Genomic DNA, 25,575 nt, shown 5'->3' with positions numbered 1-25,575 from the left:
ATATTTGGGATTTATTGTTGTTACTGGTGAGATGTACGAGAGGGCACACACTGGCAGATTCAGTGCAGAAGTTAATGGGTTGCACAGCATCAAAGTGAAGATCTGTAGTACAGAATGAAAAATGCATAAAAGCACTTAGGAGGCGCTCAGGTCCGTAGCTGTGCATTTCATGGATCACCCAAAACAGATGTCTGAAATAAGATACGTTTTTCTCTCTTTTTATTTTCCATTTAAAAAATAAATAAAAAATGTTGCAGTTAATGTATCAATGCTGTGGAGTCTCTGCTTTTCTTAGTAATCCTGGGATTTAAAAGGAACATTTAATATTATTCAACATCACAGACAAGATCTACAGTCATTATGATGTAAATAAGGCACAATGTTACTATATTTGGCGTTCATCAATTTATGAAATCTTTATCTGCATACATTTTATGCTTAGAAAATACATATGACATGTTGAGTGCTGTCTAGGTTACTTTAGACTAGTGATGGACTTGGGGACATGTCCAACATTTACAAATATATAAGGGGTCAATATACAGATCTTGCGCAGGACCTGTTTTTGGTTAGATCAACACAGAGGACTCGTGGACACTCGCTCAGGTTAGAGGAGAGGAGATTTCGCACAATACGGCGTAAAGGTTTTTTATGGTAAGGACGATACGTTTGGAATTCCCTGCCTGAGGGAGTTGTAATGGCCGACTTAGTCAACACCTTTAAGAATGGGTTAGATAAATTCCTAATTGATAAGGATATCCAGGGTTACGGGGCATAGTCACGCACTATGGTTATTATAAAAAAGAGGGCTAAAACGTAACGGCAGTCATCAACTTCAGTCAAAATTTTCTACAAAATAATCGTGCATAGGAGACCACAAATAGGTTGAACTCGATGGACAATTGTCTTTTTTCAACCTTAGATACTATGTTACTATGATGCCCAGGTGATTGGTATTTAAGTCGTTGCTTACATTACCTCTTTGTCTGCACATGATTGTAAATGGGAGGCACTCGATATCCCGGCTGTCGGGATACTGGCGCTCTGTATACCAGCACCGGGATCCCAACCACCGGGATACCGACAACTATTCTCCCTCTTGGGGAGGCACCGTGCCCGCTGCGCAGCGAGTATATGTTAGTACACCTATTGTAAACAGTGGCCTACATTCCAGAGGCTACAGAAGCTTTTACCACTGAGCACCAGGTGTCAGGGATGGCACCAGTGGGCGCACTGCGGCAGGGTGAGAGGGCTGCATACTGGCAGTTACACAAGCTGCTCAGATTGTACGTCTGTGTTTCTCCGCCATCACATGCCATTCTTAAGGTATGTGCCAGTAAGAGAAATGGAATGTGTTTGAATCATTTATTTATCACAAGTTACTTATATAGCGCCAACATTTTCCATTGCGCTTTACAATTGGCAACAAAAGCAATAAAAAAATAAACAAAAAGGTAAGAGGACCCTGCTCGCAAGTTTACAATCTATAGGGAAATGGACACTGATACAAAAGGATAAGTACTAAAGATAATTAGACACTATAAAAAAATGAAGGGGGTGTATGAGGTCTTACCTCCCATTACTGGAGTCAGTTTTCCGCTACCGATTGTACACTCTCAGTTCCTTGCTGCAACAGTGTGACGGCAGGGTTGAGAAATTTAGGATTCTATTTACTAATATCTGGCAAGTGACCTATTGATGTAATTTATTATGTTACCAAGGCAGCCAGTGATACTGTTCTGTTTAGGGCCAGACAGAGGGAATATGTGCAGCCGTGACCCCGCTAGCCGGTTTACACGTGCGCAGTGGAACTGAATCCGGACTGTAGAAGAAAAACTATTTCTGGATAGAAGTTGTTGGAGCCATTTTATTCAACCATGAATTTTCTACAACCATCCCAGTTTCTCCTCTACCGAACAGTGGGGTCCGGCAGGCAGGATTTACTTTATTCTGTTGAGGTAAAACCAGAAAATGTAACTATATATTTCTCCTGTCAGTTATAATTGTATTAATCATGACATCATAAAACACCTAGTGACAGTATAGAGCCTTAAACTGGGTACACACCTGACTAACACTTCAGAGGACCCGCCGTTGCACCGACCCAGCGACCAATCCAGGTAGGTATACACACTTAACGATCAGTCGTTCGAAGTGTCGGTCAGGACACCCAGCTGGGCGGGCATTTGAATTTGCCCGCTCATCTGTGACGTCAGTCCTCCACAGCAAGTCTGCAGTTGGTTGGCAGAGCGCCCATACACACAACCAGATGAAACTCAGAAAATTAGAATATCGTGCAAAAGTTCATTTATTTCAGTAATTCTACTTAAAAGGTGAAACTAATATATTATATAGACTCATTACATGAAAAGTGAGATATTTCAAGCCTTTATTTGTTATAATTTTGATGAATGTGGCTTACAGTTTCAGAAAACCCCAAATCCTAAATCTCAGAAAATTAGAATATTCCATAAAAAAAACAAAAACAAAAGGATTTTAAATACTAAAATGTCGGCCCTCTGTAAAGTATAATCATGCATATGTACTCAGTACTTGGTTTGGCCCCTTTTTGCATGAATTACTGCCTCAATTTGGCGTTGCATGGATTTTATCAGTCTGTGGCACTGCTGAGGTGTTATGGAAGACCAGGATGCTTCAATAGCGGCCTTCAGCTCTTCTGCATTGTTCGGTCTCATGTCTCTCATCTTTCTCTTGGCAATGCCCCAATGACCTGTATATTGGATTATATATATCTGAAGATATATATCGGCCATCGGCTGTGCTGCAGAGCCAACGCTATTTGTCTGTGAACGACGTCATGTAGGGGCCTATTTATCAAGCATTTTTTTATTTTGTTTCAGAAAAAATTCTAAATTTCTTCTATGTAGTAACAGCCTAATGCAGGGATTCCACAAAAATTAGCACTGCAGATTACAGTCCCCATTTTTATCAATGGTGACTATAATCTGACTCCAATGTAACAAACTCTGGGTTTGGCCCCTTTAGGTTACACCATTTTCAGCTGCTTTATGCCTATGAAGGCTACTCACAGGAGAGAGTTCTCCTAATCCCCCTCCTGCAGCCTCTATTGGGGTGGCGGAAACTAACACTGTGCTCAAACATGCACAAATGGAAACCCTCCTCCAAAATGCCAGGGAAGTAACTCGCAGGGACAGCGGCTATCGCAACTCATGTCCCTGAAAGCTGACTTCAGTACATAGCGGAATATTTTCAAACAGAATGGCAATATACCATGTGGTAAGGATTGGTTGTAATCGCAGCAGTGCTGTGATTATTAATACATGGCCCCCTTAGTGTTGCGGTATTACAATTAATATTTTACTAGCATATACAGGTACCTGTTTTGCGGCCCTTAAGGCAAAACGAACGCCCACATGTCGTAGCCGAATACAAGAAGACCACAAATTGTTTACCTGGGTTGGGTATATTATATCGGCTGCTGGGATCCCAGCGGTCGGCATACTGACTCCGGGATCCCAGCAGCAGAATGCCGGCGAGGTGCGAGTGCAACAAAACCCCTTGCGGGCTCGCTGCGCTTGCCACTGGTTCTATTCCCACGAGTGGGAATAGACCCTGTGGCTCGGCATTCCGACTGCTGGAATCTTTAGCGTTCGGGATCCCGGCGTCGGCATGCTGACCGCCGGGATCCCGAGTGCCGGTAACATAACCGCATCCCATTTATCTTTATACAGTAAATGAATTATTGCAGCAACTTTGATATTTGGTATGTATTTATTTGCTTTGTATGTGTCTGTTTTGGAGAGGCCAATGTTCTAACTGCGTTATCTTAAACAATTACCTGCAGGGACGGCCAGTGCAGAAGGTTTGCCGTATAGATTAGTTGGATGCGTAGCCACAGATATATGATAACAGTGTCTCTGATATGACTTTAATCCATAATTATCCTTCGTTCCTCCAGACCTGGAGGTTAAACGTCTTCCCACGGCTACATTCTGCGATCCCCTGCCCTCTACACCTTGTGTATCTATCTAGGCATATAAACAGAGGTCTGCTTTACAATACTTTATATGGGTCAATTACTTGATAAGGAAGTTCATTAAAATCAATCTAATCAAGATTTCAGGCTGTCTCTGTAAGACAGAAATCATTAGTGTGGGGCTGCTAATGAGGATTAAAGGTGCTTCAGCAGACATTCAGCAACGATAAAAGGATGTTCTGCAGAAAATACAGGTTAATATTCTACTTGAAGATCATGGACTATTGGAAGAGGTGAGAGAATTGCGAGTAGCAAACAAAACTGGCCTTGCATCATATTATAACTACATAGTCAAGCAGCCTTGGACTGGCCCACAGGGGTACAGTGGAAACCACCGGTGGGCCCCACTGCCTGGGGACCCACCTCCTGCTCTAAGGATCAGGTTCTAGACTGTGCACTTGAATTATACATTATACATATGTTACCTTATTCTGGACTATTGTGTATTTTCTGCAGTGCTGTTATTAATCTGGTACATTATCATACATGCAGCAGCTGAATTTACTGTATATATTTATGAAGGGGCCCAGACGTTGCACTCTCTAATGGTTAGTGAAACCAATGAGGTGGCAGGCCACACCCCCTCAGCAAACTGGCCACACCCCTAAACATGGGCCCCTGTGACTGCATTCCCCCGGTGGGCCCTACATGCCCCAGTCCGACACTGTAGTCAAGAGATCTGAAACTAATACGTATAAGATGATGTAGGTTGTGAGTACTGCAATTATATACTGTACCAAAGGGAAAATGGAGGAGACCCGTTTTTATTTTTCATATTGCATTCTCAATATCTTCATTATTGCAGTTCCAGAGAAGCCCACTTCTAAACATTCCAAGTAGGTTAGTAAATTGCAGGATACTCACAATTTTTCGGCTAGTCCCCCGCAGGCGGCTCTCTCGCACCCCGCCCGATTAGTATTGATGCAGGATAGGGAGAAAATCACCGGAATCACAGACCCACTGCATTTTCCCATTGTGGGAGCGGTGTCTAATGATATAACAGCCCCACCCCTGAAGTGGCCAGCTGTGTCTCCTCTCCGGTCTTCTCCCGTGGAAGAGGCAGAAAAAGTAGATAAGTATGGTACAAATGAATCTTTAAACTCAGAAGTTATTTAAATTATAAAGAAGGCTAAGCAGAGCAATACTAGGAAATAATATTAAAGAATGTATTTACCGAATAGGGTTGCAGTTAAAGGACATGCGTATGCTCTTGGATTCGTACTTTTGCACAATGTGTGTCTCAAACAAAATTCTAATCTAAAGTGCAAGAGCATTGGGTGTAGTGATGCCTTTTGCTATAGAAGTCAGAGGGTTCTGTGAGGGTTGCTTGTTCGGGTGGTCTTCTGTATGCCGGCGGTCGGGCTCCCGGCGCTCAGTATACCGGCGCCGGGAGCCCGACCGCCGGCATACCGACACTTATTTTCCCTCGTGGGGGTCCACGACCCCCATAGAGGGAGAATAAAATAGTGTGGCGCGCCACCGTGCCCGTAGCGTGGCGAGCGCAGCGAGCCCGCAAGGGGCTCATTTGCGCTCGCCACACTGTCGGTAAGCCGGCGGTCGGGCTCCCGGCGCCAGTATGCTGGTCGCCGGGAGCCCGACCGCCGGCCAGCCGTAGTGAACCCGCTTGTTCTACCAGGAATCAGAGAGGATGTTTTAAAATTCTGGTGTTTATTGGACAGGAGAATGGGTAAACAAGGCTGCTCCTTAGTACAGAGATCAGGTAAGTGCCTATGCAAGACAAGTGGTCTTATCTATTTTTTTGGGGAATTCAATTAAATGTGATATAAAATAGCGCTGGGAATGAGTGCCCAGAGCTATTCAATTAGCTGCATCATGCCTGCCACGTAAATCGGGAGATGCAGGTTACCATGCCTGAAAAATGCAGTTTACTTTGTAAACAATATTTACAGTTTTTTCATCAAAAAAGATGCTTGGGGCTACTAACTCGTGTGCAAGCCATGTAAAGCTGCCCTTGGGAGAGAAAGTTGGTCCTGAGATTTATGCCTGTATATATATATCTATATCCTGTTGTACATGTGGTATACTTGCTATAGGGTTCTCCTACAGCTCCGCCCTACCTACCCAGTCCGGTTCAAGCTATTCATTACATTGCTAAATTGCTATATACCAACTTCGTTGGATATATCTAATATAGAATGCATACTTAACTATGATTCTTTAATGTCCACAATACAACATAGGACTTTGGGACCACTTGCGGGTGTCTGATCCCGGATATGCTGTGTGTAAATTCTATTATCCGGTTTGTTGTTTAGTTTCTATGGCAGCGCCCGACATCCGGTCAGGTGATGCGTTCCACTGGCAGGAAGTGAGGAGGCCGCTGGAACGCACGCCGGAGCGCTCGCCTCACTGATGTAATATCAAACACACACAGCTCTGTGATCTCTTCTTTGGACCTGACTGGATCTAGGTAGGATGGTGTTTGGTACTCTATGTACCTATTCATTTATTGTCTTGTATAAACAATAGGTACGTTTTTACAATTGTTGTTGTTATATTTATATGGGGTGTGGGGGCGTTGCTTTTGATTAACTAGTGGGTGGGTCTCTATGGGGGTATATAAGGGCACTCTGTTCAGTCTGTAATTATCTTGACAAAGGTCTACATGCAGACCGAAACGTCGATTTGATTCCTGCACTAATGATCTGAATAAAAACCAATTTTACTACTTTGAAGACTGGTGAGTGCTCCTGCCTTTTTTGTTGGATTTATATTGGAGTGGGACCTTGATCCCAATTATCTGGAAGTCACCCCAGCAATGTTTTCTGAAGACGTGAGTGTGGACAATACTCTTTCTGTATATATATATATATATATATATTTATATACATATAGTCATTTCGTACTTGAGGAGCCTGAACACTGCTTGCACCGTGTGTCAAGCGTCTCGTTTTTTCCTTTATTGCTTCTCTCCCTGATGTCACATTGAGGATCATACATACATCAGTTTCTTTCTTGGTCCCTAAGCTATACAATAGTGAAAACGGTATCCAAATTCAGCCAACAAGCCTGAACAGGCAGACAAAAATTCTGAATTTCTTTTTGTCTGTCTCCATAGTTCATAAACAGTCCCTAGAAGTATATTTCTCAAAAACAAAAATCGCTATATACAGACTCAACCTTTGCAGTTTTATTACAGTTTTATTATATGTATAGATAATTGTCTTCAGAGAATTTGGAACTTGGGAAATCAAGAGTCTCAAATCAGAAACCTGTAAGTGTACACAATGACTTAACCTTGATAGGTACCATTTAGTCAGGTACAGTACATTATCTTCTGAGCACTTGTACCTGGTAAATTGCAGTGTTCGCTTTACTTATAAATATACCTTATGTACTAAATCTGAGGAAAGAACTGTCATTTAGCTTTTCATTTCCCTTTTCTTTTTTTTTTTGAGCTTTTTTTTTGAGCTTTTCTACTTGTTATTTAAAAGTAGTTTTAGTAGTTTTTCAAATTCAGCCATTGGGGGTGGGAAAGCCAGCTGTGTAGTAATTGGGGCAGTAGAGGTTGCAATAACCATTGGCTGGTCCCCGCTACAAGCCCCTTCTTTTAATAATGACCAGGTTTGCTAATATTATGCTATTGATATGGCTGGCTAATCCTCTTAGCACATATGAGATATATATCAGTTATGAAGTATTTATCACCAGAGATGTAACTAGACATTTTGGTCCCCTGTGCCAGAAATAGAATTGGTGCCCCCCCACCCCTTCCCCACCTATTGAAAATAGGGACAATGCACGTCGAAGGTGTGCGCCAAAATATAGGGGTGTGGGTTAATGCAGAAGGGGTGTGGCCACAGAATAGTGCCAATTCACATAACACTGCACAGTAGTGTCCGTTATTCACATTACACCACACAGTAGTACCCTTATACACATTACACCAGGTAGAGCCCCTTATACATATTTTGCCAGGTAGTGCCCCTTATACACATTATGCCAGGTCAAGCCCCTTATATACATTCCGCCCAGTAGAGCCCCTTACACACATTATGTCAGGTAGAGCCCCTTAAACACATTGCACCAGGTAGAGTCCCTTATATACATTACGCCAGGTAGAGCCCCTTATACACAATGTGTGTGCGTCTGTGTCTAAGTTACAGCATCTTCTCCACAGGCAGCGCTGCAGCACACTGGGTCTCACCCACATCATAGCCAGAGTAGAAGCGTACCACACATGCTTCTCTGTCATTTTATTTTATGACCTAAGCTTCCTTAATAAGGCACCGTTGGCACAGTGCTAGTTTCGGCCCTGTTTATCACACCAAAGGATTCTCTCTTGGTACAGACTTAGGGCCTAATTCAGACTGGATCGCTGCAGCGGCAGCAAATGCAGTCTGAAGCCCTCGCTGCAGTGCGCACCTGCAGTGGCCGCACTGCGCATGCGCTCCCCGGGAGCCCAGTGAGATGTTATCAGCATCTCATGGCTGCGATCGCCTCTGCCTGATTGACAGGCAGAGGTGGTCGCGGGGTGGGAGGGGGCGTGCCATCGACGTTAGAGCGCTGATGGCAGGGTGCGGTCTGGACCGTTGTGGGGGTGGGCCACGGCGGCCACGTGACATCACATGCAGCCGATGCGACCTGGGACGCGGTGAGTGGCGGCCTGCCAGTGCGCAGGAGCTGTGCTGGCAGGGAGCTACTCAGCGAGTGCAAAAGCATCACCGCTGTGTGATGCTTTGCACCCTTGTGGGGGTATACGGTCAGACATGCGGGGCGGACTAGCCCTGTGCTGGGCGTCCCCCCGCATGTCTGAGACACTATTGTAGATGTGCTAAATTTAGCTACGCTCAGATCTGAATCACCCCCATAAACAGGCGGGTGCACTGGTAAAAATGTTTTTTAGTAACATTATCATGCACAATTTAAAGACAAATGTTAGGGTGCCTCTAAATTTGCCTGAACAGCCCCCATACGACTGTGATATTGTCGAACGTACCGAGCTCCAGGAGGCTTAACTATTCGAACCATGGGTCCCAATAGCTAAGGCATTAGCCATTGTAGACTACAGGGTTCAAGTTTGTGCTTGTTTTTAGGGGCTGGATGTACTAAGCGGAAAATGTGTTAAACTCCCTGTTTACCGCAGTTTCCTGATGTACTAACCCCGGCCGGCAGGTCAGCGCCGCGGCGGGGTACGCCAGCTTTAGCTGGCGATAGTCCATGGAAGCCTATGGGCTTCTCTCCGCGGCGCTGTGTGAGGGATCCGATCGGATCCCTCCCAGCATGCCCTGCGGTCGCCCCCGTCACCCCGCGCATGCGCAGACTGACTCCCGGGCCGAATCCCGGAAGTCAGGCTGCCGCTGTGCATCGCGGAGGACAGCTCTTATCGGAAGAGCTGTCCTCCGCAATGCTGATCGCATATGTTAGTACATATGCGATCAGCACCGTGGCACAGGGCGGCGATGTACATTAGTACATCCCGCCCAATGAGAGACACTTGGATCCCTCTATGGTAATGGCCACTTGCCAATGCGCGAATGGACAATCACATAAGTCTGCCGGATCCAAACACGAACCTGGAAGGAAAGTGATTGTGTATGGGTCCCCTGCAAGTCTACATTGGTTGTTACATAATTCTTTATTTCTGCCATATGAAGCAATAAGAAAGTGTGATTATCGTGCCAAAACTGCAATCAATGTTAAGTATCCCCCTCCCCCTCTCTCAAGTGGCCATGACAACTGATATTACGTACAGAAGATAATTATAACTGCATACAATGAATTCTAAAACTCTGAACAATTAAATGATGCTTCCTGTAAGTTGAAAAGGTTAATATAGAGCCTATCTAGGAGAAGTCTCTAAATCCTGAGCTGAATTGACATGAATAAACTTATATATATATGTGGCAATTGTGTTTGCAATCTGGTCTTTGCACCTTTGCCAATCGCTAGTTTTAGACAGGAGAGAATTTGGGTTCTAAACTGGTTTCATGCTGTTCTCCTGTGTATATTTCAGTTGATAAAGTACTACACAAACATCTGCACATGTTGAATCAGGTGGTACAGAGATAGTGGCATGTGCACACTACTCTCTTCATGCCTGCTGACAAAGGGTGGGTTTTATTGCAATGTGCAGCTGGCTTATTTCTTGGCAGTAACAGGGTTAAACTATAAAGTGACGCTGAGCGCCTACCTTTTTACAAGGTTCACACGTATACTGCGGTTTTTTGTAGCCGCAATTACTGCAGCTACATTAGATTTAAAATGCATTTTTAGAGTTCACCCTTTGTCACTTCTGTTCTGGAATGCTCGATTTCTATACTCTCCTTTTATACAATGGACAAGAAGCTGGGAAGATTTAATTAGATCCAACTGTCCATTATACATGCACAGTAATTTCATGCATTCTAATAAGCTGGGTCACGGCACAGTTCATGCTCAGCTGCTTGCACTGAAGGGCTGCCTAGACGAGTGCAGAGAAACGTAATTATTGACTTTTGTGTCTGGCTGATCCAAACATTAATAATGTATACAATTAAAATACTGATGTATTTCTCTTCAGTTTTATTTTGGGCAGAGTGATGTGTAGAAAGGTTTACTTTAAAAGAATCTAGAGCCATCGTTATAATGAAATGGCTGCATCTGGAACACCCACAAAATGCCTCCCCGCTTTTCCCTGTAGACCACGTTTATCTAGGAGTATGGCTCGCTGCTTTTGCAAAACAGCAATGTCAGATCTTTGAACTGTTTCATAGTCTTCAGAAGAGATCTGGCAGATGTCTCTTCCCACTTAACACATAATTTAATTCCACCATTCATTTTCCGTTTTCCGAATTCACTGTAATGTTAACACAATTTAAAGCTGCACTACAAAGTATAGAGGAAATAGGGCCTATAACTCTGTCACTCTCCGGGGTCCAGGGTGCTTCTCTATGCAGTGTTTCTCTTTTCCGGGATCTGCAGTTAATCTTTTATACCCCTTTTCCATCTGTAGCACCATAGGCGTGCGCACGGGGGGTGCCTGGTGCGCACAGGCACCCCCTAATGTGCGGCACCCTCTCACACACTGACGCCAGGAAGCCGGGACAGTCACAGATCATCCTAGGCTGGTCCCGTTGTTCCTCGGCGGAAAGCACTCACCCCTTCTTTGCTGCGATGTGCGGTCAGAGGCAACATTTGTGAAGAGCTGCTGCGCGCAGTGCCGACGCAATGAGCTCGGCGAGGTCAGCAATACAGGTAGCCGCCGGGTTACAGAGGCGCTCTTCCTGCTCCGCCGCTGTATCTGTTGCTGTGCTGTGCGGCTCCTGTCAAACTGTATGACAGGTAGCTGCAGACCAGCAGAATCAAGGCACCTCAGCTGAGTGCCGATCGGATCCACCGACAATGCTGCTGCTGCTGTTGACAAAAAAAGTTTCTCTTCTGCTACAGTAGCTATAGTTGCTGAAGCCCCGCCCCCTAGCTCAAGCCCGGCCCATTCCACGGGCCGCGACTGTCCTCCATCTTCTTCCGAGAACCACCAAGTAGAGCATGGTGGCTACTCAGTGCTTGAGTCTGCAGACACTGCGGAGGGCTGTGCAGTGAGACACTAAGGTACTGGGGGTCCCAGGAAATGTCCTGTAGAGGTGAGCCAGAGCCAGTGCTGGTAAGTGGTCTCCTTGGAGCACTTATTGCATAAGTTATTCTGGGTGAGAAGGATGTGGGTAATACTGTGGCTGCTGGCTATGGGGGCAGTACTCTGGCTGGGGAGAATGGGAGTGGTGCTCTCTGGCTGTGGAGGATGGGAGTGGTGCTCACTGGCTGGGGAGGATGGGAGTGGTGCTCACTGGCTGGGGAGGATGGGGACAGTACTCTGGTTGGGGAGGATGGGAGTAGTGCTTACTGGGTGGGGAGGATGGAAGTACTGCTGAGGATGAGGGCAGTACTCTCTGGGGCGGAGGGAGGTAGTACTTTAGCTGAGAGGTGGGGAGGATAGGGGGGTTGTGCCAGAGCCGTTTCTTGTGGCGAGTGAGGCGGGGATGTGCTCTTGTCAGTGAGGCAGGAATGTGCTGCTGTCAGTGAGGCGGGGATGTGCTGCTGTCAGTGAGGCGGGGGATGTGCTGCTGTCAGTGAGGCGGGGGATGTGCTGCTGTCAGTGAGGCAGTGATGTGCTGCTGTCATGTTGACACCCCCCCCTCTCTTGTTTGCAGTAGCAGGCCCCTTGTGGTATGTGATTAATATTGTATTGCGTGCCAATAAGCAGTGATAGACACGCCCAATAGGCAGTGCTAGACACGCCCCTCCGTCGGTGCACCCCCTAATAAAATGTTCTGCGCACGCCTATGTGTAGCACGGGTCGCAGCCGGGAGCCTGACACGGCTGCCACCCGTGTTACAGCCCCCTTTCCCACATCGCTCACCAACCCGCCATTTTGACGGGTTGGTGACGCTGCTGCTGACGTGGCAGGGGCGGCACTGGGAGATCACATGATCTCCAGTGCCGCCCTTCCATTCACTGTGAACGGGAGCCATGTCGCATCTACACGGCTCCCGTTCACACTACACAGCTTACCGGGTTGAACACGTGTTCAACCCGGCAATCTACCCAGGTAGGATTCCCGGATCACTTGATCCGGGAATTTGCAGGGGGACCCTTTTCCACTAGGAAAAACACGGGTAAATGCGCGCCCCCGCACATTTACCTGTGTTTTTAAAGCTAGTGGAAAAGGGGTATTAGCTCCAGCTGCCGTGTGACTTTTTGGTGGGTGTGTGAGTATGAGGACCAATGAGAAGACTCAATCAAGGACATTGCGGCTTCTCATTGGTCCTTTTGCTCGCTCAGATCTTCGGATTGCACCCTCTAACCATACCGCTTTTAATTGTTTGATAAATATGTTCCTTGATTTAACTAGTTACATATACAACAGCAATACTACGTATTCATCATGTTCATTTGTTCCCTTTTTTATTTGCTTTTGCAGCCTGCGTCTGGTACCGTGTATTGCTACTCCGCTTTCTGTCAACCAGTATTCCGAAGTCCTTTTCTTCAATTGTCTTACATTCAGTTTGTTAATAGCAAAACTATAACTGTAGCCTAGGTGCACAGCCCTGCATTTATGTACAATAAATTGAATCTGCCATTTTACAGGCCTTTTTGCCATTTGTCTAAAGCTTTCTGTGACAAGTTATTATCATGCTATCTGGTAATAACTCTACACGGTCAAATGTGGAAATGTTGCTTTCTAGGCCATCAACAAGGTCATTAATAAAAAGCTTGAAAGGTATTGCACATAACAACATGAACCTTGATTAAACTGTCCATGAATAAATCCCTGTTAGATTTAACAGGATTTGAAAACAAGCATTTAGAATAGGCATAACTTTATCTTATGGAGCCCCATGGCAAACTTTTCACTCACCCACGCCTCCGCCACCCCACTGCATCGCTCAATCACGCAACACCCTCACCGGACATTTACTGCTTGGGGCCAGTGGTTTCTCCTTTATCATCAGTGTGCAGCTACAGGCACATCTGCTGTCCTGGCCTGCTCCTCCTCCCCATCCCCACTCATGCCGGTATGATTAAGTAGGTCGTCCCTACTTCGGTCGACCATTACTAGGTTGACCCAATATGGCCGACATGAAACAGGTTGACACGGTCAAAAGGGTCATTAGGTCAACAGGTAGAAAAGGTTGACACATGGAAAGGTCGACATGGAAAATGGTTGACACATAAAAAGGTTTATACGACTTTTTGGAGGTGTTGTTTTGGTGTTGTTCTCACCGTTAAAGTATATGGAACATCAGTTAGTGTGACACGTTCCCTCGCATGGCTCGCTTCGTTCACCATACGTTGGTCAAGGTGCCTCGCTCAGCACAGGTTACTATTCCCAATCGTAGTCCACGTGGATGGTAAAGTAAGAAAAAGTTTAAAAAAAATGCAAAAATACATTAAAAGTTGTGTTGACCATATGTGTGTTGACCATTTGAACCTGTCGACTTTTTGAAATATGAAAATGGATCCTTATACACCAAATTAGTTGCAAGAAAAGCTGTTACAAGGCGCAGTCCACATCACTGTTACTGGAATAATGGGCACAAACAAGGATGTAGCTAGACATTTGTGGGCACCATAGCAAAAGTTTGTGAGGTTTCTTATAAAACCAACCAATAGTGAAAAATATATATAACGCATGCAACTTTGGCCCTCATTCCAAGTTGATCGCTCGCTAGCTACTTTTAGCAGCCGTGCAAACGCATAGTCGCCGCCCACGGGGGAGTGTATTTTCGCTTTGCAAGTGTGCCAACGCCTATGCAGCCGAGCTCTCCAAAAACATTTTGTGCAAAACAAGACTAGCCCTGCAGTTACTTATCCTGTGCGATGAATCCAGCGACGAAGGTCCCGGAATTGACGTCAGATACCCGCCCTGCAAACGCCTTGACACGCCTGCGTTTTCCCAAACACTCCCAGAAAACGGTCAGTTGACACCCATAAACGCCCTCTTCCTGTCAATCTCCTTGTGATCGGCTGTGCGAATGGATTCTTCGCTAGAACCATTGCACAGCAACGATGCTCTTTGTACACGTACGACGCGCGTGTGCAATGCGGTGCATACGCATGCGCAATTTTGCCATTTTTTTAAAATGATCGCTGCGCAGCGAACAACGGCAGCTAGTGATCAACTCGGAATGACCCCCTTTGACAGGATAAATTCCAGTACTTATTAAATAAATGTCTGTATCTCACAGGTAGTACCCAATGACTCATAGTGACTCATCCTATTTAGCAGATCCCGTGATCTCTTAACATCAGGAATTTCAGCACAACTGTTGATTGCAGCTCACTGGACAACGTCAAGGCTACGTCATTAAGCATGAACTCAATCTGGAATCTAGGTGTAATTATATATATTCTCCAGGCATTGGGTAAAGGTAGAATCCCATGGGATCGCACTTGGGATCATCATTTGTTCCTGATCCCTTACCCTAGCGAGGTCCCATTAATCATTTTAAGTATAGGGTGCAGTCAGGGTGTGGCTCTGTGTACTGGGAGGCATGGCCTGCCCCCTATAGTAAACATCTAATATACTGTAACATATATAAATAGCAGCACTTTGCTTTGCCATGCACTACTAAGCCAGGGACTATTCCAAGGGGGGGTCATTGGGAGCGGGTAAAGAATACCCTCCCACTTATCAATACCCCCGGATGCCGTCAAAAAGCAGAAGCACAGTCTTAACTATGGCTAAATAATTGTTCTTGAGCTGCTTGTACACAATCGGGACGGGTAATTGATATTGACAGTCACTTTGTTGTCAGTAACCATATCGATCCCGGAATGCAGGGGCCGGTATGACGACAAGGATAACAGCTGCTGATTGTTCTTTTTCTTTGGTAGTAGACCCTTCTCGCCAATCCATGATAAAAAGCTTGTCTTTCAATTATATATGATATTTAAGTAGATAAGAAACTGTACAGACGTGATGAAAAGTGGTGATAGAAATGTGCATGTGGTTTTTATCTGGTCAGCATAGATTACGTTGAAACTAAACTTAAATCAGGAGTCATAGTTCACGTCTCGAGATTTGCCTTTGTTTTGTCTGTAGTGAAAGAACATTTTGCATTTCCATGTTACTAATGGCTAGGTATGGCTAATGTAAAAGCAGTGTTGTGTTAGCGCAGTATTACAAGCAAAACAATGTGGATAATGGGAAAAGTGACTTCTGCAGAGCTAGTTCAGCTGTTTGTTCACGTTAAAGGTAATTTGCATCAGTAGCGTATGTATAATGGATGAAGGGTGTGCAGTGCACACAGGCCAATGTGTCAAGGGTAGCCATCTGTACCATATTTCTGTCGCTGTACTATAATTCTGTTGTTGTGTTCAGAGGTGATAAGGGGACGCAGGACAGTTACTGCTCTCTTTCCCCTGACTGTCTCCGCAGTAACCTCTGGAAAACTAGCGTCCATGCGCACAGCGGCAGACTTCACCTTCCTACTGTATCCAGCCCTCTCATTAGTGGACTGTAGGGGGACTGTAACTAGTCAGGGCAGAGAGCTCTAGAAATACGATGTTGGCTCCTATGCAGAACATAGCAAAGGCTCTATCAATGGGAGTCATTCCGAGTTGTTCGCTCGCAAGCTGCTTTTAGCAGCATTGCACACGCTAAGCCGCCGCCTACTGGGAGTGAATCTTAGCTTATCAAAATTGCGAACGAAAGATTCGCAATATTGCGAAAAGACTTCTCTGTGCAGTTTCTGAGTAGCTCGAGACTTACTCTGCAACTGCGATCAGTTCTGTGCTTGTCGTTCCTGGTTTGACGTCACAAACACACCCAGCGTTCGCCCAGACACTCCCCCGTTTCTCCAGCCACTCCCGCGTTTTTCCCAGAAACGGTAGCGTTTTTTCGCACACACCCATAAAACGGCCAGTTTCCGCCCAGAAACACCCACTTCCTGTCAATCACATTACGATCACCAGAACGAAGAAAAAACCTCGTAATGCTGTGAGTAAATTCCTAACTGCATAGCAAATTTACTTGGCGCAGTCGCACTGCGGACATTGCGCATGCGCATTAGTGACTAATTGCTCCGTTGCAACAAAAAAAATAACGAGCGAACAACTCGGAATGACCCCCAATGTGCCGGAATCTGTGATCTCTTTTGGCAGGCGCTATATATATATATATATATATATATATATTTTTTTTTTTTTTTTGTATCTATCTATTTGAGGGGGGAGTGCACTCAAGAAACATGCACCATCCCCCCCCCCCCTTGCCCACCTACCCACTTTAAACAGGGAATACCTATTCTTACCCTTTTAGTTTCACTTTAACTTTTTGGACCCAACCAGTGCCACCACCATGGGCAGAAAATCCATGTACTTTCCTGTAAAAGCGTCTGAATTAGGGTGTATTTCACAAACCAGCGGCCTGCTTGTTTTTTGTTTCATTGTAAGCTACCCTGAGGACGAATCACACACCGGATGCAGATTGCTTTGTGTGGAGTTTACTTTGTCCTTTTTTTTTTCTTTTTTACCGGCAATTAGCCATTGTAGGCTACAGACTACATATCACATATCCCTCCTGGTAATAGTCACTCACGTGTGTGCTGTCTAACGACATATACGCAGTAGGTCTGCAACATAAATTGCAGCGATCTTTGTTCACTTTACTTTACACATCGCAGGTCAGGGCTCCTTTCCCTGGATGTGATTTTTAATACATCTGGGCAGAAATAATTTTTTTATTGCCGCAAATAGCACCAATAAGAAATTCTATTTATTGGGCGGTATTCAATTATTTTCACCCCCTTTCACACCCATTTTGTTTCTGTTGACAGGAGTGGTATAATCATTTCAGCTCGCTACTCCTGGGGTAGTGAGGATGCCCGACCCTTTACGCAGTAAAATCTGATTACTATGGATGCAATATGTACGATAACCGAGATCACTTTAGAAAGGAGATTGGGCGTGATAGATCATTTGAATACCGCACATTGAGTCTAATATCTGATAAATAATAAATGAACCCCTTAAGGATGATGCTCTCATAATACAGCATTATGACATTATTTAACATTTATTTATATATCACTAATATTTTTATTTACACTACACAGTAACAAAACAAAACTGGGTATTAACAGACAAAGGATTACTTATACCCCTTTCACACAGAAAGGCAAATTCCCGGGTGACAAGTTCTACCCGGTAATTTGCAGAAAAACTCGGGTCCTTTTTCTGTGTGAATGCGTCGACCTAGGAATTTACCAGGGTTGGAGACCCAGGACTTTCAACCCGGGTTGACCCTTTTACATAGACAAAATACCCGTGTTCATCTGCAAATTACCGGGTAGAAATTCTTGACATGGTAATTTGCTTGTCTGTGTGAAAGGGGGGTCAGACAGGGACCGGCAAAACTACCAGGCACTGAAATGCCGGGAATTTCAGACACTTCTGTCTGAAAAGGGTATTATAGGGCTGATTTTTAGTATTTTTAGATCCTAAGATTGCAGATCAAGCAAACTGGAGGTCTCCCCAAGACAAAGATTAGCAGACTCAAAGTGGATGGTTATGCCTTGATTGGACATCTTATAACCTGTATCATACAGCCTTTTAATGTAAAATAAGATCTCCTTATCTGAGTGTTGTAGGCAGATGTGCAATGGCAGATGGTTCACTAGTACTCATTAAGGATTCTATTAGCAGCCAAGAAAAGGGGTCAGCTAGCAGCCAAGAATGCTGCGGATATGTAACTTAACACGCAAGCTGACAATTTAAATGTTGGGGAAATAAGCTGTAAGAATAATTTATTCTATAACACTTGTCCTCTTTTTTTTTTATGGCCCACCTTTTCTACCTTTCAGAAGGTGCCGAGTTAAATCTGCAGTGGTAATAGTTATAAAACAACATTCAATTCTGAACTTGCCTTAAAAAATTCTAAGGCCCTCATTCCGAGTTGATCGGTCGCAAGCGATTACTAACTACTTAGCAGTTTCAGAGTAGCTCCAGACTTACTCTGCCTGTGCGATCATTTCAGTGCTTGTCGTTCCTGGTTGACGTCACAAACACACCCAGCGTTCGCCCAGGCACTCCCACCGTTTCCCCGGCCACTCCTGCGTTTTTTCCGGAAACGGTAGCGTTTTCAGCCACACGCCCCTGAAACGCCGTGTTTCCGCCCAGTAACACCCATTTCCTGTCAATCACATTACGATCGCCGGAGCGAAGAAAAAGCCGTGAGTAAAAATACTTTCATCATAGTAAAGTTACTTGGCGCAGTCGCAGTGCGAACATTGCGCATGCGTACTAAGCGGATTTTCACTGCGATGCGATGAAAAATACCGAGCGAACAACTCGGAATGAGGGCCTATGTTTCAAGAACAACAGGGCCAGGTGCATTGGAATGTATACTGTACCTTAGTGAGCTAAAGATGTTCTAGACGTTGAAGAACTGTAATGTGTTCTGTTTTAACTGCAAAACTTTTTCCATTTGTTGTGTTTTTTTTAATGGAATTTTGTTAAGAAACAGGCTACAGTTCTGGATGTGTAAAATAATCTTATGATGCAAACATATGTTAAAGCTAATGTGTAATCAGGTAACAAAGAGCAGCACACCATAGCTACTGGTCTAGGGACATGGATGGGCAACTTCTCCACAGGCTCACTTCTCCACTCTTTTCACTGCTTCATGAATAGACCCCTCATTGTCTGATGCCACTTTGGGGCTGGGAGGCGGTGGCGTCAGCCTCCGTTTCTACAAACTGAGGTGTGTCACCATTGTTTAGGGTGAGGGATGTGATCCCATGCAGCGTCCTAGGATACAGGCCGGATCACTACTGCAGCAGGATTCATCTGATTGTACAGGACGCCTTCTGCTGCATTTCCATACAGCGCTATCACTGCTGCTTCCAAGGATAGTGTAGACTATGGATTTGATTGCAAACCATCTCTATATGCTTAGTGCATCTTGCGATACAATGCAATTAGGAGACTATATAGCAGTCCATTGCATCCATGAGTGAGAAGTGTTCATTTCTAACCGGGGGCACCAGAATGTTTTGTGGTTGGGGGGGGGGGGGGGGGCATAGTAGAAAATACATTAAGGGCACCCCCCCCCCCCTTCCCATGCGGGGAGCGCTTACCACTGGATCCCATACTTTAAAAAGGCTGCCGCCGACGCCGCTTGCCTCCGGATCCCCTACTATAAAAAGGTTGCCGCCGGCACTGCAAAATGCTGCCCCATGTCCTGTCCTAGCCGGCTCTTCACTCAGGGATGCATTACTGGGAGGCCGTGCTGGGCCTGCCGGGACATCCCCATCTCCTCCCAGTAATGCATCAGTGAAGAACCAGCTAACACAGGACAGGGGGCAGCACACTGCGACGCTGGCGGCAGACTTTTAAAGTAGGAGTCTCAGCAGGGATCCGGAGGTAAGCGCTCCCCCTCCCCAGCGCCTGCGACTCTTACACCTTGCCCCCCCCCCCCCCCCCCCCCGTTCCGATGCCTCTGTTTCTAACTACTAGTCCTCCACTGCCATTGGCTTGGTATGGGAAGTTGGAGTATAATGCTGAAACACTACTTTAGGGTTTAGAGGTCTACAGGTGGGAGTGGCTGAGATGAGGGATTCTGATGCAGTCTGGGGTAGGGTAGTCAATAGACAAATAAACACTGATTAAACACCCAAATGCTGCTGCCCAACAACATTGGTGCTGATCCCCTTAAGGAAAAAACAATGGTATGGAATATGAAAAATGGAGTTGACTTAATCACAGATGTTGACAGAAGCCATTGTGGACGGTACAGAGGAGGAGAGGGTCGGTCAGGTTTGTTGCGGAACCAAGGCCAAGCAGAAAGGGTAATGACCTGCCTGCACTTTGCGCCAGACCATCCCATGCTCTTGAACATGTGTATTTGGTTTTGTGAGATTTTTACTCTAGCCTCCCTCGTGGGTATAGGGAGTGCTTTGAGTTTGCTAGTGCTAGACCACAACAAGATGCCTGTTCTATCTGTGGGTGTAATTTCACCAATTCATCATGCGTGTGTGGTCATGGAACTTGTAATGCTCTTTACAGGACACTAAGCCCAGAACCAGTTCCATCATTGAACAATCCAGCTGATACCTGGTTCCAATCACTAAACAGTCTTGTAGTTGACTACGCGGCACCACATCCCTGCCATCATAGCCAGATTAAGAGGGGGCGTTGGGCATTCTGTACCCCGGGCCCCCCTTTGTTGCCGGAGCACACTGACATCACATATTTCCCTCTTATGCAGCAGCAGAACCAGGCAACCAGAATGCGATCAGGTCAGTATGCAGTGCAGTCAGAGACACAGAAGTATCAGGTTTCATGAGATACCGATGGAGCTTTCCAACCAGAGGAGAGATATACGTAGGTGGGTGGAGAGAGCTGGGGATTCCAGCGTCTCCTCCTCCCTGCCTTAGTGTCTAGGTCCTGTGTTATAAAATAGTTGTCTTTCAATTAGGTGGAGCTATCAGGCTTTATTAAACTATTAGTTTAAATCTAATATACACCATTGGTTTAAATTTAACATACACAATCCATGTATCCCAACATGGACCATTCCAGGAGGGACAACAAGCTCCCTACTTGGACTTCCTTCTTATTAAGTTATGATTGTAATCACCTGTGTTGAAATACCTTAATTATCATCGAAATACACAGGTGACACCAATCATATATTAAGTGGGAAGTCCGGGTAGAGAACATTGTGTCCCTCTTGGAATGGGACATGTTGGGAGGTATGCACAATCTAATATACACCTCCCCCCCTTTCTTAAGTGCCCCGGGAACCCCCGAGGCTTAGTCCGGTCCTGCCTGCCATGCAATGCAGCGCCATTTCTCCACACGATGGTCATGCCTGTTTATGTGAGCATCAGAAATTACTCACATTGGGATGAAAAATCCCATCCCCGTAGTTGTATAATTAGACAGAGAAAGCTTCAGTGCACAATGAGGGATATGTGTTTTTGTTAAGCATATAATAGGGGACCTATAGTACAGTACATTAATGAGATCTAAAGAGAAATTAGGGCAAAATAAACAAAGGTGTAAAGAAATAGAGATCTTTTCATACAGATTTGTTTCGCAACAGGCGTTCAGCTGTTTGGGGTTTTATAGACAAGTCTTGTTTTATAGATTCGATTTTCTGGTATCCCTCATGCTCAAGAAACAAAAGTCTGATGGTCGAGAGGAAAACATGTAATACTTGGTTTATGATATGAAGTGTTTTTTCACTTTTTAAAATATAAAATTCACTGTCTTCAAAGCTTTGACCTAGGCAGTGGTATGAGCTCGGAATGGGATCGTTGGGTCGACCCTCCTTAGGTCAACACTCATTAGGTTGACCACTTTTAGTCGACAGGCACTAGGTCGACACCTGGGAAAGGTCAACATAATCATCCGGTCGACATGAGGATTTTTTTCTTCGTAAGTGACCGGGAACTCTAATTAGTGCACCGTGTCCTCTCACATGCTTCGGGCAAGGTACCTTGCTGCGCTCAGCACAGGTTACTATTCCCAATCGTAGTCCACGTGGATCATACTATGAAAAAGTTCAAAAAATTAAAAACATTGTGAAAAACTCGTGTCAACATTTTCATGTGTTGACCTTTGCCACGTCGACCTAATGCATGTCGAACAATAGTGGTCGACCTACTGACCTAAGTGAGGTCGAGCTAAGGACCGTATCCCTATGAGCTCATATCTATACATACATGTCCAAACAGGGCCGGATTAAGGTCTGTGGGGGCCCCTGGGCAACAAATTTGTGGGGCCCCCACACACTGTCCTCACAACTGCAAAAAACATTGGAGTAGGAGTACAGCATTTACCTGTCCCCTCTCCGTCCTCCTTGGCAGATGAGATGTTCCTTTACTGCTGCGGTCGCCGTGGAGCTTCACTCACAGCAGTGTGAAGTCTCGCGAGATAATGTCAAATCTCGCGAGTCTTCCCACTGCAGTGAATGAAGCTCCTCGGCGGCCGCAGCTGTAATGGAACGTCTCAGCTCCCGAGTAGGACGGAGAGGAGACAGGACGACCGCCCCTTCCGCCCCGCCGTTAATCCGGCTCTGTGTCCGAATATTTATTGAAATGAGCAAAGGGTTTGTTATTACTCATAATAATATACTATAGCAGTTACTGATCACTGTTAGTCTTCAGGCACACGGATGGCTTTGAAAATGTATTAAACCACAAAACTAAAAATAATTGCAGAACAGCAGCTTAGATCAGTTTTCCAAACCATTCCATTTCTAGTGGGACATTCACGATTATGAAGGACTGTTCTGAGATCAGGATGTTTGTCCCAATTTGTGGGGGAAGGTGTTGCACTGCTACATGCTCTACAGGCAGGTGTCTCCACAGCGGGTGGCATAAAAAAGTAGATATTTAAAAAACAAACAAAAAAACACCCATCGAAAGTGTAACCCATTCCCAGCATGCTGCACTCACGCCCTCGATGTTGAGACATATGTATTCTATGCCGTTTAGTGTGATCATGTATTTTATTAGCTCTGTGCATTTTATGGTGTGGAGGGGCTTAGCTTTTTCATTCTGAGAGAGAAGACAGAAAAAGGGCAACCCTGTAATGAATTCTACAGGTATTTCATTTCTTGTTTTTGCAGTACGGCTTTATACCTAACTTTCTTTATTAAATCTGAAAGAAAAGTATAAGAAAACACTATTGTGTCCTACAGTAGTTTAATGTTATACTTGTATAACCTGTAGAAGCCCAGAGTGGAATTAGATCTGTATTTGAGAATCGGTTGAGCTTCATGGTATTTGAGTTTTCAACCCAATATTGTTCCGTGTCAGGAGAAGGCCGCTGGATTGAGGATTCCTGCATACTTACTTTCAAGAATCTGTAATCTGATTTTCCAGCAACTTGGCAGAAACATCTTTGTGGTCCGGTGCCAGCTAGAGACAGGCTGTTTATTTCAAGAGTTATGATGAGTTAAACATAGTTACAATCTCCGTATATTGTTAATTTTGAAGGAAACTTAAGTAGCCTCAGATTTGTAACTTGCGGATAAGTCGTTCCTCTAACAAGGGGAAATGTTTAATAGGGTTGATAGCTTTTTTTAAATGACAGCTCACAAAGTTCATTATTTGTCTATGGTTAGATCATGTAAACCAAAATAAAGTGTCACTTACAGATTTTTTTATTCATATTAAATTTTAGATGTTGATATAACCGCCTGCCCACCCTCTTCACTCTCTCTCCTTCAGTGTTCTATGGCAGGGTCTCCCTTTCTCCCTTCTCCCCTGGAAGACAACCTCCACGATTGCTACTGAGCTTCATGGTCATAAACGCCACAGTGTACTCAGGAGTGGATCTAGACTTTTATTTTAGGAGGGGTGGGGGAACTATTTATGACTGAATCCTAACTCCTCTCCCTCCACTCATTACCCATCTCACTGCCCATCCCAACTGCCTGAGAGAGAGAAAGAGATCAGGGGAGAGACAAGGGTCAGAGGGAGAGAGAGACCAGGAGAGAGACAGGGGTCAGAGAGAGATCAGGGGAGAGAGACTAGCCAGAGAGAGATCAGATGAGAGAGAGAGAGAGAGAGAGAGAGAGAGACCAGTGTCAGGGAGAGAGAGAGATCAGGGGCCAAATGGAGAGAGATCAGAGAGAGACTGAGAATGAGACGGGTCAGAGAGAGAAAGCGATCAGGGAGAGAGAGATGGGTCAAAGAGAGATCAGGGGAGAGACGGGTCAGAGAGAGAGATGAAGGGAGAGACAGGGGTCAGAGAGAGATCAGGGGAGAGAGAAACGAGTCAAAGAGAGAGAGATCGGGAGGAGAGAAACGGGGGTCAGATTGAGAAAGAGGGAAATCTTCTGTATCTGCTGCAAGGATGGAGCTGGCAGCTAGTGTGCAGACACAGGCAGTCTGCCCTAAGGCGGAAAATTGTATAGGTTAATCCACCCCTACCTAAGCACATGTGCCCGGCTTGCCACCTGCTCCTTACCCACAGCTTCTCACATGGAGGTTCCTCCTGCAGCTGAGGTCACATGAGGATGCAGGCAGGAAACACTCCCAGTCCCAGTAGTGCTTTGCACAGAAGGCTGGCTCACAGGCAGGCAGGATGGGGCAAAGTCAGTAAAGGGAGAGATGAGGAGCATGGGGAAGAGCAGTTCTGATTAGCTGAGAGTTGGGACACATGAGAGCTCTCTCCTCTTTCTGCACAAGTGCTGCTGGCTCAGTCCAGTCTCTCTGTCTCACTCTTAAGGTGCATACACATGGTGAGTTCCTTGCTATGGCCGATTTTGTCTATGCGATGTCTCTTGAACTTCCCCAGAGCCCAGAAGCACCAATTTTGACTATCTGTACTTTAGATTTTGACTATGTACTGTATGATTTTGACTAAGTGCCAATTTTGACTGTACTTTGTACTAGATAGTACACTAGATAGTCGAGATTGACTTGCCTGCACAGTCTATCTAGCCATGCGATACCAAACCCACGGGAGCGCACATCGGGTTTGAATCGTATCGCAAGCGGCATAACACCTTCCGATTTGCACTAAATTTCCTTCCAATTTTGACTATATAGTAGAAATCGAAATGATATATCTCACCGTGTGTACACACCTTTATCCACTCTGCTATCCTGTTGGAGGGACTAATGCAGATCTCTTGCACACACGCTGAGTATACAGCAGTACATGGTAGGGAGCTGTACAGTATGTTGGGGTGGGCGAACGCCCTGATCGCCCCCCTTCACCCTAAATCCGCCAGTGCGTGTACTAAAGAAAGAACATGGCCTACTTGAAATAAAAGTAGTACCTATGGTTCAGGACCTGGTTTTGGTGGTTCCTTGGCATAGTTTAAATTGGAATTGTTGGATGTTATATTTATTTACAACACTTTTAATGATACCAATATTTTCATGCACCATTTCGATTGGAGGCTTGCATCGATGTATTTTAGGAAGTTGGCTGAGTATGTGTTGATGGTGTGATTCACTGCGTATTGCATCTTCATGGCCCGCTTCCTGGTGTGGTACCATTAATTGTGGCATTGCGCCACAAAAAGGAATTTGTGATAATGCAAATTGCATTGTCATGCCCCCTTCTCATGCTCTTGGACCTCTTCTCTAGGA

General features: G+C 45.2%; 1 protein-coding gene and 1 long non-coding RNA gene across 3 annotated transcripts in view; one reads left to right on the top strand and one right to left on the bottom strand.

Annotated features, from left to right (window-relative positions):
• The window catches only part of MACROD2 (mono-ADP ribosylhydrolase 2), a 3,123,444-nt gene that overhangs the window by 1,392,705 nt on the left and 1,705,164 nt on the right, over positions 1-25,575 (top strand). The gene's annotated exons all lie outside the window — the stretch shown is intronic.
• On the bottom strand, positions 1,866-22,370 carry LOC134911809 (uncharacterized). Its single transcript, XR_010176858.1, has 3 exons — positions 22,306-22,370; positions 4,883-5,060; positions 1,866-1,950 (listed from the first exon to the last, which is right to left on the bottom strand). It is a non-coding gene; the product is annotated as an uncharacterized LOC134911809 (long non-coding RNA).

This window comes from Pseudophryne corroboree, chromosome 4 (assembly GCF_028390025.1).
Source record: "Pseudophryne corroboree isolate aPseCor3 chromosome 4, aPseCor3.hap2, whole genome shotgun sequence".
NCBI lineage: Eukaryota > Metazoa > Chordata > Amphibia > Anura > Myobatrachidae > Pseudophryne > Pseudophryne corroboree.
This window is presented reverse-complemented; position numbering and strand designations above follow the sequence as displayed.